Consider the following 14,125-nt stretch of genomic DNA (forward strand, 5'->3'; position numbering starts at 1 on the left):
GCGGCTCGGGAGGCTGAGGCAGGAGGATGGCGAGTTCAAAGCCAGCCTCAACAACTGAGGCCCTAAGCAACTCAGTGACACCCTGTCTCTAAATAAAACACAAAACAGGGCTGAGGATGGGGCTCCGTGGTGAGTGCCCCTGAGTTCAAACCCCAGTACCCCCCCCCAGAAAATCTCCAGGTATTCCTTCAGACATAAGCATGCCGGACCCCATTTTACCATGGGAAACTGAGGCTCTGAGCCGTGGAGACGTGTGGTCAGTCGTCTACACTCGCATCTCTCTGGCCCTGGAACCTGTGTCCTTTTGGGTCACGATACCAGCAAACATGACTCAGGGTTCTGTGGCTTCAGACTGTCACTCAGAGGAGGGTGAGGAGATGGGAGGCGCTCTAGTGTGCTGTCTGTCAGTCGCGGATCTGCCACTCCCCTGCTAAGGCGTCCAAGGACTCAGTTTCCCCATCCATGAAATGGGGGCAGAGGCAGCAAAGCACCGGAGTCTGCTGTCATTTTGAGTCAGGAGACTCAAGGCGCAGAGGCCCGGTGCCAGGAGTCTGATGGGGGCTGAACCCCCGCAGCCTCCAAACCCCCAGAGCCGCCCAAGAGCCTCTCCCATCCCCGGTTAGATAGACCCGCCCAGCTGCCTGGAGCCGCGCACAGAATCACAGGCAGCAGGGCAGAAAACCCAATTATCCTCAGCTGTTACTCTGCTTAATTTAATATTTCCAACGAGTTCCTCGGGCCTGTTCCTCAAGAATGAAATGCATATTTGGGCTCTGTCACAAAACATTACATTTGTGTCACGGCGATCCATTCTGCCGCGGTCATTTTGTAAGTGCCCACGGACCCCCGCCCGGTCTGGGGGCTTTTCCAGTGTCTTCCGGAAAAGGAGCCAGGAGCTGGGGGTCTCTGACGACAGGCAGGGTGGGGGGTGGGGGGGAGAGCGACAGGCCGCGACGGGGCATCTGTCCTTCTGAAACCCCAGGGACAGTTTGGGGGAGAAGCAACAGGGGCTGGGGCAGGAGGCAGGGGGTGCTGTGGTCCCAGATGATTCCGTTCGTAAACTTCAAAAAAAAAAAAAAAAAGGTGATGTAGAGGGTCATTTATAGTCACGGAAGGAAAGACCTTAAACCTCGGACTTTGTAAAAAATCACCTGCACACTCTGACCTGGAGACAGAGGTGAGGATTGTTGACACGTTGGTGGGACCTGTTGAGGCGCCTCGATTTGAAACATTGACCCCTCAGTGTTCCGGATCTGGGGTGGCTTTTGGAGCATTGGCATATCCACACGGATCGGTCTCAGGGATGGGACCCAAACACAGAATTCACCTGCACAGAGCCTGAAGGTGACTTTATACAGTATTTTAAGAAGCACTTCTGCGTTTTGACTGTGACCCGTCACGGGAGGCCTGGTGTGTCATTATGCACTTGTGGCACCGTATCAATGCTTTAAAAGTTCTGGATTTGAAACAATTTTGGATTTGGGATCTTTGGATTAGGGAAGCCCAACCTGAATATCTTTTTGGAGGGGGTGGTACTAGGAATGAAACCAGGGGTACTGAGCCCCACCCCCAGCCCTGTTTTGTGTTTTATTTAGAGACAGGGTCTCACTGAGCTGCTTAGGGCCTCAGTTGCTGAGGCTGACTTTGAGCTCACAATCTTCCTGCCTCAGCCTCCAGAGCCGATGGGATGACAGGTGTGCACCACCGCGCCAGCCCTGAATGTCATTTTCAAGTGGTTTATAAATACACACACACACACACACACACACACACACACAAGATTCCACTCTACACTCTATTTTAAATGTTTATTTTGCTTTGAAATAAATTCAGACTTGAAATTTGCAAGAAACATGGAGAGTTACTGTGTGTCCAGTACCCAGCTTCCTCCCTAAACAGTGTCTTTCATAACAACCAGGAATTTGGCGCCGTGGGAACTATTTTACTTTCTGTGGGTTCCACTCAATACTCCCCAACTAGGAACACAGAACTGACTTCAGAGTTCACCAGTCAAGTTCTGATCCTTCCTCTTTCTACCTGTGGGATCTTGGCAAAAAGACTGTTTTTGTTTTTTTGTTTTTTTCATCTGTAGAATGGATCCCCCAAACAGCTCTTCTGTGGGGCAGGCTTGTCAGGAAATCCAGGTGACACCACCCAGGGCGCTGCCCTGTGAGCTCAGAAGATAACATCAGTCCCTATAAAATTCAATCTTCACGTTGTCCCTTGAGTCTCACAGGATTGGGGACATGCCTCGGGGGATGGACTGAAAGGCAGGACCCGGTCTCTCTAGCTCCCAATGATCAAGGCAACTGCTTCATTTGAAGAAATTGACTCTGTCTATTTGGATTTATACATAAAATTGGTTCAAATAAAAATGAGAATTCTAGAGTTTTTAATGGGGGAAATAGCAAGGTGTTTGAAAAGATGCTTCCTGATCTCAAATGGCTGCCTAGGATTCCAGGGCATGGAAGCCCCACTCTGTACTTCATTAATCCCCTTTTGTTGGACATCTAGGTTGTTTCTCTTCCCCCCCCCAATACCAATAAGTCTAAAAAGAACAGACTTGTGCATCTGTCTGTGCACATTTATCCATATATTTTCTTAAGATAAATTCTTACAAGTAGAATTTTAAGTAAATCAGGGAGTGCTAATCAAGAAGGAATTTCTCTCCCATGAATCACAGTGCGGGGGACGCCCCTTGCAGATCCAAGGACAGATGTCACCCAGGAATCTGTTGACATGCTTGTCACTTAAAGAGTGAATTGTTCTGAATCCTGCCCTACTTGGACGTGGTGGGAATTCTTCCCATTTTGCTGGTGAGAAAACTGAGAACCAAGAAGCACGGTGGCTTCTCTCAGGTGTCGGAGCTTGCGCAGCGATTCCACCTGTTTGCAGGTGAGGTTTCAACCTGCCTCCCCTCCTGGCCCCTGTCGCCCTGATCCTACCTGCACAGGCTCTGTACAGGAGTCTTTCTAGGCTAGCTTTGCTCAGTGTGTCAAGTGGGAACTGCCCGGGAGACCTGGTCTGTCCCAGGGATGTTGGAATGTACTGAAAGCCGAGCGTCCCTCCCTCCAGGACTTCTTATAGCTTTTATTATAATCATGCATATTATGAATCTCTAAGAAGGGGATTTTCTGGGCTCTTAGACATTTATTACCAGGGAATCTCTTTTATCAAAAAGCATCTCATGGGCTGTTATTTCGCGGGATTAATTTAAGGGACACTTTATCTCTCCAGCTAGGCGCTGATCTGCGCACATCACCATCCCCAACCGTTATTGAACCCTGGGCGAGTGCCGGGTTGGAGATGAGCACTTTATAAATACGGAATCTTGTTTAGTCCTTGCAATCATCTTTGCAAGAGTGAGTGACTGAGTTATAAGGAAAAAAAAAAAAAAAAAGAACGCTTAGAGTGAAGAAGTAAGGGGTGTGTAGTCAGGGTCCCAGCAGGGGACAGATGGTGCATTCAGAGGAGCTGGAGGGTTTCAAAGACCTAAAAATAACCACAGAGGAGGAGGCTCCATCTTAAGGGCTTGCAAGAGAAGGAAGAGAGCAAGGCCTGGGGACAGCCAGGGATCCGGGAGTAGCTTTGAGGCAGGGCTGTTTGAGGGGCTATGGAGGAAACCTAGCAGAGAACCCTCCGTCCCTACCCTCCTCCCTCTGCGTCTCTGGCAGGAGCTTCAGGAGGCCTGGACCCACCTGGAGGCTGGAGGCTGGAGGCCGCAGGCCCTGCATTGAGCTTAGCCTCCCTGGGCTGTCCCTGAGCCAAGAGGTGAGGAGGTAGTCTGGAGAGGAGTAGAAGGACAGCAGCTGCCTGCCCACGATGCAGGACCCCCTCCCCGCCAAACCCACCCTCCCCTCCCCCCACACCACCCAGGACCCAGGCTGGGGTCAAACCCTCCTTATCTCCCCTCATTATCCCTTCAGCCTGGGGCTGTCATTAGCCTCCAGCGCTGAACAAAGGGCTCTCACCCAGGCGGCCACGTCCACGGGGCTAATTAATTGGATTAATGGTGGAGCAGCCCACACGGGTCTGGCTGGATCGTTTCAATGAACGCCGAGCACCAATCCCCGAAGTCATTGGAATATGGATGAGGTAAATTGAGTTAAAATTGAGGAGATTGCTGCATTCATTAGCCCGCCCACCCTCTGAAGTCGCTGGTTAATATGCAAACTATTAATATGCAAATCAGTGCAAATGCAAAAAAAAGGAGACGTGTGAGTCAACCTGCCCCTCCCCCACCTGTTTTTTTTTTTTTTTTGAAACTCGGGCAGCTGCCCTCCTGCAAAAAGGGAGGCGAACTGTGTGCGGGTCTCTGAGGCGGGAGAAGGGACTGGGGACTTTCATGTCAGAAAATTAATTAAAAGCAGCGGCGGGGACACAGAGCACCTTTATCAGACGGCAAAGGGGCTGGAGTAAGTGGGGCGGGCGCGCCGCCGGGGAGGCCGCGGGCCTCCACCCGGAGCAGGTCCCGGGCATCCGCGGGGGCAGGTCCGTCTGGGCTTCTTTCTTTTTCCCTTTCTCTTCTCGGGCCTGTGGGAGCCGCAGTGTCCACCACGCAGCACCCGTGGCCCCGACGGGACGAACTGGAAACCGCCTGTGCTCCAACCCGTCTAGGATCAGAAGGAAATGGGAAGAAAAGTGAGGTCACCTTATGGAAAAAGTCACTTCAAGCAAGGCACCTTTCTTTCTTCCTCCAACGCAGTCACCGCTTCAATACTTGATTCGTTTTAAATGAACTGATGGCTTCATCCGGGCCAATGCAGGATTCCAAAATTCCAAGGAGGAAGAGGGGCTGTCGGGGGGGAGGGGGGAGGGGGAGGGGGGCTTAGGGGGAAGGGGGAGGGGGAGGCTAGACGGGAAGGAGGGGAAGCCGGAGAAGGCGGGAAGGAGACAGGTTTGCACTTGTCTCTGTCCCTTTTCTCTGTCCTGGTCACAGTTCCTGTCCCTAGAGGCGGGAAAGCCCCGGGTGGGGCAGGGGGTCACCCTTCACTGAGCAGCCCCTGCAGAGGGGAGCCCGCCCAGGTCACTAAGCAGACCCCAGGTGCCCACTGCCTGCTCGCCTCTGGAGACGGGCTGGAGTCCACCCTTGAAGGCTGTCCCCGGTCTGGTTACTGCCCTGCTGTGCCGCCCAGGAAGGGCCCCTGTCCCCACAGCCCCTCGCCCCCCTGTGCCATGTTGGTGGCTACTTAGTCTGTGCCCTCTCTGTCATGCCAGTGGATGCTGCCATCCAAGCCCCTGTGCACAGGACATTTGAACTGCATGGGACATCCTCTGTGGCCTGGGTCCTGGAGGTGGAAAGGCTGGCTTATAGGTGGGGGTAAGGATAGCTGCCCAACTGCCCCAGCCCCGCCTGCCCCCAGCCCCTCCGCACCACTCCACAACTCGGTGACAAATGCCGCCTCCCTGGAGGACTTGTTTGCATTTATTTTCTCAAAAAGGAGCAGGGTGCTTTGCTGCCCGCGATTTGGAGCCTTTTGTGTTTTCTTCCCTGTTCCCGACGTTAGTTCCTGAGCCTGTTTTCCTATTAAGCTGGTTTTCCTTTCTTATTGATCAGTAAAAGAGCTCTTTAGGGACGGGACATCAGCTGGTCTGTGTGGGCCAGGAAATGCCACTGTCTTTCCCCGCTTCCTGCTGGCTTTGGATTTGGGTGAGGCACAAAATAACAAAAGGACACGTGTTCACCAAAGGCACATGGATGTCCAGTGAGTCACCAGGTTTGCGATGCCCAGCGAGGCTCATGTCCGAATTCAGCTTCAGTGCCCGGAGGTGGTCACCCTGGTCTGTCTTTCCTAAAGAAACCCACAGCCCGGACACACCTCTACCATTATCAGTGTGCGGGTTTGATTTCTTTTTATCAGGACAAGAATCTGAAGTGTGGGGGTTTTTTTTTGGGGGGGGTACTGAGGATTGAACCTGAGGGCGCTTAACCACTGAGCCCCATCACCAGCCCTTTTTATGTTTTTATTTTGAGACAGGGTCTTGCTAAGTTGCTTAGGGCCTCACTAATTTGCTGTGGCTGGCCTCCAACTTGTGATCCTCCTGCCTCAGCCTCTCAAGCCACTGGGACAACAGGCGGGCGCCATGGCAACCAGCTAAGAATTTAAAGTGTTTGGAAAAAAACTCAGAATGTGGAGTTTTCTCTATCCCCTCCCGACCTCTTCCAGTTTCTTGCACATATCAAGATAGATAAATAGACATAGAGATAGACTTATGTATTTTAATTTTGAAGCAATTCATGGTTATTGTGTCTAAGAATCCAATTTAATTTTCGTGGGACTGACAGTTTCTCCTTCCACATTCCTAAGTCATTGGTTTCCCTAAAGTTTAATTAAATGATCGAATTTTGCTGACAACTGAAATAAGTAGGTTTGGGAACAAATGCTACTGACTTTGGTTAGGTTGGCGCCGTAGTCAGGGGCGGGGGTGTGCCAGGGAGAGGGGAGCAGCCCCTGGGGACCGGTGTCTGGGGGCGTGGCATGTGGGTGTCTGGGGGCGTGGCATGTGCTCTCTGATTGACGGGAGGAGCGGGGTCGGTAGATCCCCCAGCCTGGAAGGAGGCCAGTTAAGGAAGCTTCCCCTCCAGGGTAACATGGCCTGTGCTGGAGGACGACCACTGAGGAGCCCAGAAGCAATGAGTTTTCAGGGAGTTCATTAAGCGCTTAGTAGATGCCCAACACCCCGGTTAGCACTTCAAAGCCTCTTCCCTCATTTCTTCATCCCCATTTTATAGACAAGGAAACTGAGGCCCAGCCAGAAGGGATTTGCCCCAGGTGGTGTTGGAAGGAGCACTCTTGTTTGACATGTTTAATGGGAAAGAAAAATGACAACATAAAGAAGTAGAATCGCTGTGGACTTGTTTTGAAACTTCTTCATACATGTAAAGATATCACATAGACTTAATTTTTTTTTGTACCGGGATTGAACTCAGGGGCACCCAACCACCCAGCCACACCCCCAGCCCTATTTTGTGTTTTATTTAGAGACAGGGTCTCACTGAGCTGCTTAGGGCCTCACCATTGCTGAGGCTGCCTTTGAACTCACGATCCTCCTGCCTCAGCCTCCAGAGCCACAGGGATGGCAGGCGTGTGCCACCGTACCCAGCTTACTTTAGTTACTCTTGAGCCTCCTGTTGATGGAACCATCCTGACCCATCCTGGAGACCTCTTTCTCCTGACAGGATGCCGCGGGCGTCCTTCTGTGTCCAGACCCCATGCCCAACCTCCATGTTGATGAGATGCCCTGTCCATCCTGAGGCGGAACCGATGCTCCCGTCCATGGTCGACATCTGAGTGTCAGCCCCTCACACCTCCCTTTGCGTGGGACCTGCGGAGGCCATTCTTCAGGCCGAGGTCCAGAGTCGGGGTGACAGCCCCTCGCTAACGCCCGAGGCACCACAGACTTCCCGCCCTGGGTGTGGGTGGGGGCCCCCAGGCGAGGGCCCTCCAGGTTCCCAGTCTCAGGTCTGCCTCCTCTGCTGGGGGCCATCCTGCCCCCTTGGCCTCAGGTAGCTCTGCTGATCCAGGATCCCCTGGGCTCCGGCTGGGACCTGAGGCCCTCAGGACATTGAGTGGGAAAAGCCAGGAAGGCAGTTGGAAGGGAGGACCCTCCATCCCTCCCTGGTACAGCTCTAGGTCACAGCTCGTGGGCGGATCCAGCAACAGACGCTCAGCGCCCGTGTTCGCAGCACCATCTCGGACGCTGTGGATTCTCCAGACACCAAAGACCGTGCAAGACCCGGGGCTGGTCCAGCAGGAGGACGGGGCTGGAGAGGGCTTAGCTGGGCACCATGTATTATGCTTGAATTCGGGACCCCCAAAGACCACCAGAGACCCAAGATCGATGTAAGCAGCAAAGAGGTGTTTATTGCGAGCTAGCTCGGTCCTCCGCGCACACACACAGCAACTGGTGACGCTGAGAGGCCCCGAGCCCAGGGTTTGCAGCAGTTTTATACATTCTTTGGAGAGGGCAGGGACTTCACATGCATCATAGCATCCCTTAGCAAATCATCACACACCGCGGGAAAATCAAATAACAACTCTAAAACATGATTAGCACATTCACTGGTGGGAACAAGTTGTCTAGGGGTGATTGGTCAGTACAAAAGGGGTATTCATTTGAACTGATTGGTTTAAGCCAAGAGGGGTGTACGTGCTGAACTACATGGTTTCCCAACATGTTATCAACCACCATAAACTACTGGGAGGGTCATCTGGCATCCCAGGTATTTCCCTGTCTCATGGCTGCTAGGGGGCTGCTATGGATCCCCACCTAGCCTGAGTCAGGGACACCTGGCGCAGCAGATCTCTCCTGTAGATAAACAACTCAGAAGGGTGGGAATGTGCCTAGGAGTGCTCTGTGGGTCTTTCCAAGGACAAAAGTGATGTCCCTTCCTTGGACAGGCTTTGCCCTGAGGTAGAGGCTGGTTTTTCACATGGCAGGAGCTTAGCCCACAGATATAGACCAAGCCCTGCCAGACAACAGGCTCCGCTCTAGACCCAGGCCAGAAAGAGCTGCAGGAGATGGGGGATCTCAAGATCATACTGGGGGGGGGGGACTCACACATGTTCTGTTTTCGCTTCTACCGGTTTGTGTTTTAATTCACTTAATCCGAAAGGACAGTGTGACATAGGCTCCACGTTTGGCCTCTGCGTTTGCAGGGGGTAAGCTGAGGTATGGAGAACTTAAAGAACTGGCTCAAAAATCACACAAATTAGCCAGGCACGGGCACACACCTGTCATCCCAGCAGCTCAGGAGGCTGAGGCAGGAGGATCGAGAGTTCAAAGCCAGCCTCAGCCACAGCGAGGCCCTGAGCAACTCAGTGAGACCCTGCCTCTAAATAAAATGCAAAATAGGGCTGGGGATGGGGCTCAGGAGTCAAGTGCCCCTGAGTTCAAATCCTGGTACCCACAGCAACCAAAGTCACACAGGTTATAACAGAAACAGAAGCTAGTACTTCTTAAGGTCCTATATCATGGGTGAGGCCGTTCACCTGCTTTCCTGTACTTAGCCCTGCAGTGACCCTGAGTTTTCTGCTCCCTTCCTATAAGTGAGAAGCTGAGGATCTGAGAGAGGGTGACACTCTCCAAATAAAACAGCTAGTTAGTAGCAGAGTGGGGTCTGCCTTTAGGAAGGCCTCAGATAATCACCTGATGGCAGACACAGAGAAAATGGCCTGTTGGCATCCTACAGTAAAGTGACCACATCAATGTGTACAGTGGCTCAGTTCACCATAGCCAAGCTTAGGAACCAACCTGGGTGCCCTTCAACTGATGAAGGAGTAAAGAAAGTGTGGCATATATACAAAATGGAATCTTACTCAGCCATAAAGAAGAATGAAATTATGGCATTTGCTGGTAAATAGATGGAGCTGGAAAATATCATGCTAAGCAAAATAAGCCAGTCCCCCAAAACCAAGAGCCGAATGTTGTCTCTGACGAGTGGATGCTAATTAACAATAAAGGGGTGAATAGAAGTTCATTGGATTAGACAAATGGGAATAAAGGGGGGCAGGGAGAGGGGAACAGGGAGGATAGTCGAATGATTGACGTAACCTCCTTTGTCCGTCTGTGAGCTGTGAGTGCCCAACCCTGAAACTGCGCACCAGGCCCAGCCACAAGAACGGGATCTAATTATCATAAGCTCTAGGCCGTGTGTGCAGAATAGGCCAAAATGCACCCACTGTGGTGCCTATCTAAAAAGGACAAATAAAAAACAGCAACAAACCAAAGAAAACGGCGTGCTGCTCCTGAGACGCCCTCTGACGGCACCAGGCAGCTGGGGTCTGTGCGGTCATCACCACCTCGGGTTCAACAGCAGGAGGGTCCGGGAAGGTTCTCAGCTCTGCCTCAGACCCCAGGGGGGCCCTGCGCTGGGTCAACAGACACCATGGCGGCCTGGACCTGCTCCTACAGGTGACATCATGGCTCTGGTTTGGCCAGGACTCCTCCAAATCAAAGGCGAGGGGATTGCTTCCGTGTGGGGAAGAGCGGCCTCGAGTGTCCCCTCTGCCAGCCCGGGCGCCACCGCTGAGTCAGCTCACGCCTGGAGGTTCCTGTAGGTGTCCAAAGAGGCCACATCTGCCTCCGCCTGGTGGGGCTGGTCCCGGCCGCCGCGCTGAGGGCCTGCGAGGCTCTGGGGCAGACACACGCTTCCCTGGACACCCCCAGGAGTGCCACCCCAGGCCCGGGCCACTCCCAGGCTGGGCGTCAGGGCAGGGCCCAGCAGGGAACGCCAAGCTCACAGCCCTGAGCACCGGCGACCGGCCAGGCTGTGTCCTGCAAAGGTCACTTAGCTCCGTGTGTCCCCCCGGCCCCTGAGGACGGGGTCACTGGGCTCCCCACCTGGAAGGGCTTTCACCAGACTCGTGGCAAAGGCTTGGGCTTTGTCCTGAGTCGAGGCTCAGTAGGTGCTGCAGGAGACGGAGCACCCAGCTCCTGCCCTCCAGGGCTCACAGCCCAGTGGGGAGGCGGGGCCAGGCGGGGTGGGGCGGGGCCAGGCGGGGCGGGGCCAGGCGGGGCGGGGCCAGGCGGGGCGGGGCCAGGCGGGGCGGGGCCAGGCGGGGCGGGGCCGGGCGGGGCGGGGCCGGGCGGGGCGGGGCCAGGCGGGGCGGGGCCGGGCGGGGCGGGGCCGGGCGGGGCGGGGCCGGGCGGGGCGGGGCCAGGCGGGGCGGGGCCAAGGCCCAAACGCGCCAATCACATGCAGACAGATGCACAGGGTGACCGGGAGCCGCAGGGCCGCGGGCCACCCTACCCCTCACTCAGAGGCTGAGGTTGTGAGCCCACTTAACAGATGAGCCTGAGGGGTCTGGACATCGCAGGGGCCTGAGGGACCTCTGCCCAGGACCTCTGAGCCTCGGTTCCCTCACTCCCCCCTCAGCATGAGCCTGCGGGACGTTGGCTTCTCTCCTCTCCTTCACCCACGGCCAGCACCGTCCTCAGCAAGAGGGGGCCCCATCACACCTGTGTCCCCCTTCCCACGCCTCGTCCTCGTGGAGCACCTGGGGTGAAGCAGGGGATCAGTAAGAATTCCAGAGAATGGACGGAGGGATGGACAAAGGGATGGACAGATGGACGGACAGATAGGTGGATAGATGGGTGGGTGGAGGGAAGATGGATTGATGGATGAACTGATGGATGGGTGGATGGGTGAATAGGTGGGTGGATAGGTGGATGGTTGGATGGATGGGTGGGTGGGTGGATGGGTGGGTGCATGGATGGATGGATGGGTGGATGGATGGATGGTTGGATGATGGGTGGGTGGGTGGATGGGTGGGTGGATGGATAGATGGTGGAAAGTTGAATGGATGGCTGGACACATGAGTGGAGGAATGAATAGATAACTGTTTAGATTAATTAAAGGATAATTAGACCAACAGATAGATAAATAGGTGGTTGGTCAGTTAAATGCCTGGATAGGCACTTTATTTTTATATATTTAACCTTGCTATCCTATTCTGACAGATCCATAACTTTTTCTTCAATAATTCTAAGAAAGTTGATCATGGGGTAGAACTAAGAGCATACAGATTCATTCACTCTGAAGTGGCTTCCACCCCCATGCCCTCCTCCCGGGTCACTGCTTGCACATGCACAATACCATTTTAAGTGCTCTGATAAGCCCTGCTTAAAGACTGGGTTTCATGTGACCCAGAGATTATCAGACAGATTTTGTTTTCCCTGAGCGACATTGAACACAACCTGCATGCTTCTACGCACAACTTTGTGGATGACAGTATAAAGCGTTTCCAGAAACTTCTTACTTGGCAACTCCTTAATTGTAATGCTTCTGTGATGGGAAAGTGACTTCATGTGTGCATCTGTGGCCTGTGTGTGTGTTGGTGTGCACGTGTCTGTGCAAGTGTGTGTGCTTGTGTGCCCATGTTTGGGTGGCAGGGCTTTGGAAGCTTTATACTAGGAGAGACCGCGGGGCCCTGCGCCTGCTGCTGCTGATGGATCTTGACCTGGAGCCTCCGTGGTTGTCCCGCCCCCGGCCTCCTGTCTGTCCGACAAACTGGAGGCTCAGCCTCGACCCCACCTCCAGCCTGCTGCATCCCAGGAGTCCTGCTCCCAGGAGACGTGTCCCAGCACGCAGCACCTACTCTGTGTCCCCCACCCCAGTCTCCCTCTTTCCCAAGGTGCCTGCCCTCTTATTTGTGGAAGGGACAGACTTGTCACCAAGGGGCGAGTCACCCACCTCTGCCCCAGTTCTCGGGCGGTGTTGATGCTGTGACTCCATTTTCTATGCCATCGCCGCCCCCGAGCCACCAGCCCCTGCGGGGGAGGCGCGGCTGACGTGCCCAGCGCTGCCAGGGCTCCCAGAGCTGGCTGCGTCCCGGCCTGGTGCCCGCCCAGCGCAGACGAACCCGCTACTGTTTAGTCTGCAGCCCTCGCACCTCCTGTCCCAGGCCCTCCTCTGTCTCTCGGGAGTCCTTGGCCCTGGCTCAGCTGGCAAAATCCTGTCACCCCAATTGTTCCAAAAGCTCAGGGCAGCAGCCTGGGGTCACCTCTCCACAGCCCCAGAGGGGACTGCAGGGGGCCACCAAATCCCTCTGGGTGGGGAGACCTGGGGAGGGCGACCAGGTGGAGACACAGCCCAGGCCCCGGGAAGAGGCTCAGCCTCCAGACCGCCAGGGCAGCTCTGGAGACCTGGGGGATGGTCGCCTGCCCCCTCCCCATTTGAGAAGTGACACCTTCCTGCAGCCCCAGTGACCTCAACAGAGCTGAGGATGGACGCGGTGATGGGGACCGGACACCAGCACCTCAACTCCACCTCCCCAGGACTGGCGGGACCCTGGCTTACCTCTCCCTGTGGAGGAGAGCGGCAGAGACCAGGCCTGGCACAACCCGACAGAGTAGGTGCTCAATAAATACGAACATCAAACACCCGCTGGTCGGAGTCTGCATTATTTTAAATCCACCCAAGTGGGGAAAAAGCAGCAGGTCACTCACTGTAAGAGGATTCTTGGTTTCAGAGATTCAAGGCCAAACGGATGCATTAGAGTCACCCACGAGGGCACCCAATGAGCAGGAGAAGGAGCAAGCCAACCCGGGAGGTTGATGTGGATCCTTTTGGTTACCTTTCCTGTTTGCAGATACTGCCATTGCCCCACGCTGTAACCTTGGGAACATCCCTTGCCAACCCCGGACCTCAGTTTTCTCCTGGGGAAGCTGGGATTCACATTCTCTCCAGCTCCTCCACAGGATTCCCATGGAAATCAGAAAGTGTAGGGGCAGCAGCAAGCCTCTCAAAGCTGCAAAGGTGTTGACCCAGGGCCCGGAGGACACCAGGCAGCGGGTGAAGCCCTCACCCAAATGAGTTGTTGTCATGTGTTTGCTGGGCAACTTTGGACAAATTGCTTTGCCTCTCTGAGCCTAGTATGGAGATGAGTAGATTTATATGGCAGGATTGTGGGGAATGTTGGAGAAGGAGATGTTGGTAAGGAGCATATTCATGTCTTTGAGTTATCTGGGGGTAAGAAGTGAGCATTGGGTGGACTTCTTCTTTGTTCTCTTGAAAACACCATTATTTCTGCAGGGCCCAACATCCTCAGGTGTATAGATGAGGCTGAATTAAACAAGCATGAATTTTTGAACAAAATGACAAATAAATCACCTTGGAGATAATGGAGCCTCATCCTCATTTCACAGAAGAGGAAACTGAGGCTCTGAGAGGTTCAGGAAATTGCCCAAGATTATACCATGAACAAGTTGTCCCGGCTCCAGGCCCCTGAGCACCACCCCCGTCTTTCTCTCTGCACCTCACACATCGGCAATGTCCAGTCACTGACCCTGGTGGCCCTGGGAAGGCTCCCCAGGTTGTGCACTGCACACGTCCTGCAGGAAAGCCTGGGGGTGACTGCCGCTGCCACCAAGGCCCCAGCCCCAGCCTCACCGCTATCCCTCTGGGTGTGATGAATGCATTTTAAGAGAAACAGATGCCGGAACAGTTGGACGGGAAGGGCCCACGCCTGTGACGAGGAATCTGGTTTGTGAAATCTGCCTATTTGCCAGACGGCGGGCAAGATGGTGCGCCAGCCAGGTCTAGTCCAGCTGCCGGAGCCCACCGCTCCCTGCAGACCAGGGTCCTGTGGCACACAGATGGGCGTCACCCGGCCACTCCTGC

The sequence above is a fragment of the Callospermophilus lateralis genome, chromosome 1 (genome assembly GCF_048772815.1).
Source record: "Callospermophilus lateralis isolate mCalLat2 chromosome 1, mCalLat2.hap1, whole genome shotgun sequence".
In the NCBI taxonomy this organism is placed as follows: Eukaryota; Metazoa; Chordata; class Mammalia; order Rodentia; family Sciuridae; genus Callospermophilus; species Callospermophilus lateralis.